The following is a 7,835-nucleotide window of genomic DNA, read 5'->3' on the forward strand; positions in this document are numbered from 1 at the left end:
ACTTCACTCCTCGTATCTAGGGCGGGGAGGCCCTTTCGGGTGGTACCCTCCGCGAGAAGTGGGACGAGTGGCGGGGGAAATGGTGCTGGATTCGACATGAGGGGTACCTGCCCTGTTGCGAGCCCAGGTCCTCCAGGATTGGGTCCCCGGGAGAGGGCTGGAGCGATTTGTCCCCTGACGATGATAAGCTGACCATCACCACCACCAGGATCTTGCGCCTCAGGGCCGCGGGGCTTACGATGGATATGGTGGCCGCCGATTTCATCCGCACGCGCATCGCCCCCCTCTAGTACAGGGGAGGGAGCCTGGCTTCGTCCTTTGTGAACCTGACGGATGTCATGCGGCTGTGACCCGGGGTGGACAACAATCTAACGGCCATGGAACTTGGGTACTTCTATCAGAAGTTGTTCAGCTCTGAGCTAAAGATCCGGTTGCCGCGGGGGGTCTTTTCGTTGTGCAATAGCTCGGCCCTGAGAAGACTCACGGCGATGATGCCGGACTGTGATACTCACGGTATGGTCGCAACCTGGCTAGATCCCACGGCGGAGGTGGTCTCGTCTTTCTTCGACAGATTGTTGGAGGTCTCCATGCGGGAGGAAAGCGGCCTCGTCCACGAGACCATTGCCGAGGAAGAAGCGGACATCGCCCGCCGGGTGGAGGAGCATACCCTCGCCATCGGGGCTGGGGGTGAGGGCTTCCACGGCGGGGAAGCAATTGGTGGTGAGGCGCCGCCGCAAGCCGAGCTCGCCGGGGGTGCCGGCAGCTTGGCTGTTGGGGGTCGCCTAGAGGAACGGGCGTCTACCGCCGTCGCGTCGGCTGCAAGATCCTGGTCCGCCAAGGCCCGTTTGCTGCACTCGCCAAACGTCCGAGGGCGGCACCCCGTCGATGAGTGCCTGGGCGGAGGTGGATTATGATATCTCAACCCTGAGTTCGGAGGAGGAGGACGACGAGTATGAGTTCGATCTTCCGTCTCCCCACCATCCTTACTTTCTTGGTGCTTTTACAGATTTCATGCCGCTGTCCACCTGCAGGGACACCCAGACGCTGGCCCAAAGGTTGGCGAAGAGGGCCAGGGTGTCAGCCTCCGGCGATCCGTTGGCAAGGGCGGACCCGTCGGTTGGTGGGGTGCCCTCGGCAAGCCCCAGGAGGGAAGCCGATGGTGATCCCTTGGTGGAAGCTGATGCGTCGGCCGGTGATGGGCCCCCGGGAGGTGCCGTGGAGCCGAGCAATGACAATCCTTTGGTGGACGTTCCAGAGGCTTCATCGGCGCTTCCGACCACTCCCATGGCTAGCCCCCTGCAAAGCCCCAACGCGCCTCGCTGGAACCTGCGGATTTCGAGGTAAGCATCTATCCAGGAGCATCCGCAAGTTGGGCCTTGATTTCTCTTCTTGATTAATTGGCCTGATCTTGATTGTTCCACTTCCCTTCCTGTCCCCTAGATGCTTCTCCCGCGGAGGAGATGGACGTTGAGGCCATGGTTACGGAGGTTGCCCGTGAAGCGGCTGCTGAAGCCGCCGATGCCCTGGCGTGCGAGGCCGCCGACAAGGAGCGGGAGCAGGATCGGGATATCCAGGAGCCTGCAGAGGGGCCCATAACTGGCCGGAGGCCCGTCGAGGGCCCGGAGGCGCGTCCCAACGACTCTTCGCCTACTGGGGTCGAGGAGACTGCCAGGGGCAAGTAATCCCAGCCCACTGGAGGAGAGGAAGGTCGCCGTCAGCCTCCTGGCCTGGGGATATCCCGGGTAGCGCATACCTACGCGTCGGCAAGGAGACGTTCGTCGTCCCGCCGGGGGCGGAGCAATACAGGCTCTTGGTGGAGTGGGAGAGCGTTGACGCGGAGGTTTCTACCGGCGTTGGTCCTGACGCCTGGGTGGGGCTGGAAGCCGGCGATGAAAAGCTCAACGAGGAGCAGCTCTTTCTTTCCATGAGAGACCACATCGGCCATCTCCATGCCTTGTATCAAGCCAGGAGGGAGAAGATGGACTCCCGGGAGGGGGACATCAAGGCGGCGGAAGTGGTGTTTGAGAAGCGTTTCGAGGAAACATGGGCTCACTTTGACAAGGCGCTGCAGAACGAGCCAGAGAAGCTAAAGGTCGAGGACCAAGCGCTCAACCTTCGGTCGGATGACATCCATAAGGAGGAGGAAGAGTCTCGGCATCGAATTGCAACCGAGGAAGCCCGCCTCACCAACATCCGGATCGGCCTAGAAGACCATGAGAAGGAGCTCGCTGCTCGCGAGCGCGCGCTCAGAGAGTGGCTCTGTGCCAAGGACGAGGAGGTCGAGAAACTGGTGGCGCGGCGCACTCAGGATCTAGCAGACCGGTTCAAGAGCGACCTCGATGCTCAGGCTTCAGAATATGCCGCAAGATCCAGGAGGTCACCGACCGAGCGTCTGCCGCCCAAGTCGTCAAGGATGGGCTAACCGGGATGGTGAAAGAGCTCGAGGAAGAGCTCGATGGTCTCTGCGACAAGGGATCAGCGCTTTCCACCGCGAGGTACAAGGCCCTTGCTAGCTTGAAGGATGCAGAGACTACTGCGGCTGACAAGGCTGCCCAGCTTTGTAGCGCCAATGCCTCCCTGGAGGCCATGCAAAACAAATTGACTCCTATGGAGGAGGCACTCAAGGAGGGCGCGGCCCGAGAGGAGGATTTGACTCGGAGGCTCCAGGTCGCGGTGGAACAGCTCGATGCCGCCTCCATCGACCACAACAAGTACGTGAAGACCGTCAAGTTGTGGAACCATCGCCTTGTTAATGTTGCGTCTGACATCGCCGACCAGCTGGCCACCATGGATCTCGAAGGTCCTAGCTATTTTCCTTCTCCAGGGGCTCCTCCGAGCGTCAATTTGGGTTTGTTCTTCGAGAGTCTAACCGACACCCTGAAGCGTCTTCAGACCGACGAGGTGATGCGGCTGGCGAGCGAGGCCCGATGGCTATGCCGGAACATCCTCCTCAAGGCGCTCACCAAGCTGGCGTACAGAAACCCCGATCTGAATCTCTCCATGGTACGCCTGCCAAAGGACGTGGACCCCAAGCCCTTTAAGGAGAAGGTCATGCCTATCATCGACAGGGTAGACAAAGTTAAGAGGGTGCGAGGTTCACGTCGGGACTAGCCCCCATGCCCCCTTGTTACTATAATCTGTGCTTTGAACATAATTATTGTTATTAGTAGTATACTAAGTGCTTCGTTCGAGAGAGCGGTGCTTCTCTTCCTCCACAGTCCCTTTCTCTCTTTCTCTTTTTTTATCATGGTCTGCCTTTGTGTGTATGTTGGGGAATCATTTGCACGATCGGCCTTGTCACGAGCACCTTGGGGGTGGGGCGATACCTTGTCGGAGCTATCACTACCGACAGGATGTTTAGCGCCCTTCCGAGCCTCGCCATGGGTTGCCGAGCATGCTTATTACAAAACAGGTATGACGGACAAGCCATCTCAGTTGTTGAGCGCGCTTCGAGACGACGTCTATAAGGCTTGTGACAATGATCCCCAGTGCACAGTTTTTTCCACGTGAGAGAATCAAGGACGTTTAGAGAGGAGAGGGACGTGCTCACCCAATGACTTACTCAAAGTGTTTCCAAGTTATCTGCCAGCTGCGTTTACCATTTTTGGCCTCGAGTGGATCATCTTGGCTCTTGCTACTGTTGTGGGCATCCCCACTATCTTCCCCCTGACAAACCTGTGCGTGGGGTTGTACGTGTCTTTCAAAGGAAAGGAGAAACGGAAAATATCTGTCGGGGCTGTGGTCCCCTTGTTAGTTTGTGCTTTCACAAAATCATAGATGCATGCATGTTTTCTATCATGAGAATTTATATGATGATGTGGAACGCTATGGTTTGTTTGACTGTGCTCAGGGTTTTCGCCTGGCTTTGTACAAAGTATTGCATGCAACTTCGGCAAGACTTTTACAAAAGGTGGTCGTCGGTCAGCCCGGCAACCTCTCCCTATGGGTAGAACTTTCGAAGATGCTCAATGTTCTAGGAGTTGCTCACTGCTAAGCCATCTTCGGTCTCCAAGCGGACAGCGTCGGGCCTGGTTACTCGCACTACACGATACGGGCCTTCCCACTTCGGTGTTAACTTGTTTGTATTCTTGGCCGACAGAACGTGCCGAAGAACAAGGTCGCCTTTGTAACGCCCAAGATGCGATCCTATCCTTATTTTGGCACGAGGGCCTCGACAGGGATAGAAGCGCATCTCGTCGTTTCGCAAGAATGAATATCGTTACAAGTACATGTACTGAAGAGAAGAGTATATGGAATTGGCTTACACTCGCCACAAGCTACATCATAATCACATCAGTACAATACATAAATATCACGAAGAAGAGCAGGGTCCGACTACGGACGAAAACAAACGAGAAAAGAACGACGTCCATCCTTGCTACCCGAGGCTGCCAGCCTGGAACCCATCCTAGATCGACGGCGAAGAAGAAGAAGCAACTCCAAATGAACAATCATCACGCTCACGTCTTAATCACCTTACCTGTACCTACATCTGGCATTGTAGTTATCTGTGAGCCTCAGGGGACTCTACAATCTCATTTCCAAAGGTATCAAGATTAGCAAAGCTTAATGGGTGAGGTATGGTTAAGTGGTGAGGCTGTAATAAGCGACTAAGCAATATATGAGGTGGCTAACTTATGAGTACAAGAATAAAGAGGGGGAAGATCTACGCATGGCGGACGTGAACTACTGATGACCAAATGAATGATCCTGAACACCTACTTACGTCAGACATAACCCCACCATGTCCTCGATCGGACAAGGAGCTCACGAAAGAGACAGTCACGGTTTCGCACTCAGTTCGCAAGTTTTAATTAAGTTAACTTCAAGTTATCTAGAACCAGTTTTAAACAAAATTTCCACATTGCCACATAACTGCGGGCATGCCTTTTCGAAAGATTTAACCCTACAGGGGTGCTCCAACTAGTCCATCACAAACTACCACACGCTGCGACGGAATGACCTCAATCAGGGAAACCCGTGATCTCCTCGGATCCCTACTGGAAAACCTCAATCTCGAGTTAGCTCAAAGCATTCTCGGAGTCCCTCGCACAAGACGCTCGATAAAGGTAAAACAAGTCCAGCAAGGCCGCCCGACGTGCCGACGATCCCGATAGGAGCCACATATCTCGTTCTCACGGGCACAATCGGATGAGCGCAACATACAGTGGCGTGATAGAAATCACTCGAGTTGCCCCGGGTTGGCCCCGCAAACGGCTCTGTTTTCGACCAACACCATTAGCACTGGCCCTCCCTGTATTATGTTTAATTACTCCTCGGGTAGCACTATCTCCCTATGCTTTTAGTATTAACAGAATTATTATGTTGGGAAAATATAGTACCAATGTTGGGCCTTGCCAAACGAGCTTTTATCCTAAAACGAGAATCTAGGAGCTTTCATTTATGGAACATAACACCGGTAGCCGAAACTAAGGGGGCAAAGGTGGAACAGAACACCAGGCTAGAAAAGGCCAAACCTTCCACCTTTTACCAAGTATATAGGTGAATTAAATTAAATAGCAATTAGTAGGGTGATATAACAAGGAACCCATGTTATCACATGGAAGCAACTGCACCTGCAACTAGCAACGCTAACACATGGTTAAGCAAGCAGTAACATAGCCAATCACTGGTTTGCTAGGTTGTGAACAGGTTGAAGGTTTTCATGGCAATGTTGAGAGGCTGATATTTAACATGTGGTAGGCAGCGAGACATAGCGATAGAAACGAAACAACTAGCATGGCAATGATAGTAATGGTATCTAGGGAAATGGTCATCTGGCCTGAGATCCCGCTTGGAAGAAGAATGACTCCGTGAAGCAGATGAACCGATGTAGTCGAACGGGTCCTCATTTTCCGACACGCTTGCGGAACTCTATCGAGACGAAGGAAACCGAAAACAAGAATCAACACACGATATTCACCACGGCACATGCACAACAAGATGCAATGCACATATGATGCATGTTCAACTGAATATATTCAAGACAAGGCATGTCAATTCACAACAATCAAATACTACACATTAAGTGAAGTTCAATATGCAAGGAGTTGCATATTGACGATACTCCACATACGAATTATTTAGTTCTATCCCGATTAGGTACACGACAATATTAAATTTTGGTTAAACATGGCAAGAGGTGAAGCATAATTAAACTACCTATCTAGGCATTTTAAATGATGTCGGAAATGACATATATCATCTCCGAACTGACATCATGCGTTAAATTAAAATTATGTCCAGATCTGAACTAACACATTTAAATATTTGTTAAAGATCAAAATAAATAGGTTCCCGAGATTCTACGCCTCGCTCCAATCAATTTACACATAGAGAGCATCTCCAACGGAGCTACGGTTCAAAAGATATGATCTCCTCAAGATATGATGGCATGAGGGCAATATGTATACAATGACAGTCAGAAGCATCCCAAAACAAGAAGGCAGCCACATAATATGAAGCTGCATGAGATTCTAAGCAAGTTTCATATAGGACATGATCAAAACGGAGCAACGGTTCAACAAATACAAGCTACACAAGAAATAGTCATAATCTGCCAAAAACAACAACATGGCATTTTCTAGACCCCAAAACAACGAGCTACATAAATCTAAAATGCTCAAACAAGACATGAGGAGGTAGTGGTGAAGATGCACTGCAACATACTACTATTAAGATCTAGCATGGAAGCATGGATCACTAGGAAAAGAACTCATAAAATGGCATCTGACACACAATTTCAGACTTAGTGAAAATATCAGTTTTGACAGTGGAGTTTTTGATCTAAAGGCATATTGACACCAACAAAACTATAATCTACAGGGATCCAAATGGCTTGAAAATTCACATAATTCTAGAGAATCTTAAGGACTACGACTAACTCCATTGCACCAACCTCAAAAGAGTTATAGATCACCAGAAAAACTCATGGCAAGACAGCAACAAAATATAATAGATTTCAGACTTAGAAATATTTCTGCATCTCCAAATCAGCACTATTTTCTAGCATGTTGACAACAAGCAAAAAACACCTAAACATGGATTTTTATTGCAACCAAAATTACCACGGGCTAGCAATTGCATATCCAAGGGCATATCTCTAGTTGACAAGTCAATCATATCATGCATGGAATAAATCCCACAAAATAAACAAAAGGGCAACATGGCAAAATATCACGTGCACAAACTTGCTCAAAAGCTGAAACTAAATGTACATTTAAATTCTATGGATTTTTCTACCCCGAAAACATATACAATATGTGGGGTTCGAAAAATAAACTAGCACCACACATATATGCGATAATATGTCCTAAACACGACATGGCAAACTAGCGACGGAACCTACATGCAAACATTCAAGCAACTACTCTAAAATACATGGAAAAGGGTCGGGAACAACACGAACATTTTATCTATAGTATTTGAATAATCCGGCACGCATAAAAATAGCTACGGAATAATTCCCTATTAGGACAGCACACAAATCTAGGCATACGGTGGGCCAAACCACTTCAAACATGCATGTAAGTTGTAAAATCATAATCTACGCGAAATTCTACATGAGTTACATATATAATTCGCCTTGATCCGATGCACGAATAAAAAGATACGAGCGTTTTAATATCTAGCATATTTTCTGAAATAAAATAAATCTCAGATTAATCTAAAATACCTACGTGTCGAAACTAGACCTGGCCCAAAACAGGACATGGGCGCGATTTAACAAAAACGCGTGGGGAGCGGGAAATAGCTCACCTGACGGCCTCAGGCCAGATCTGGAGGTGATGTCGATGGGCCACGGTCGCGGGATGGGCCGCAGAGGAGGCCGCACT

The sequence above is a fragment of the Hordeum vulgare genome, chromosome 4H, assembly GCF_904849725.1.
Source record: "Hordeum vulgare subsp. vulgare chromosome 4H, MorexV3_pseudomolecules_assembly, whole genome shotgun sequence".
Lineage (NCBI taxonomy): Eukaryota > Viridiplantae > Streptophyta > Magnoliopsida > Poales > Poaceae > Hordeum > Hordeum vulgare.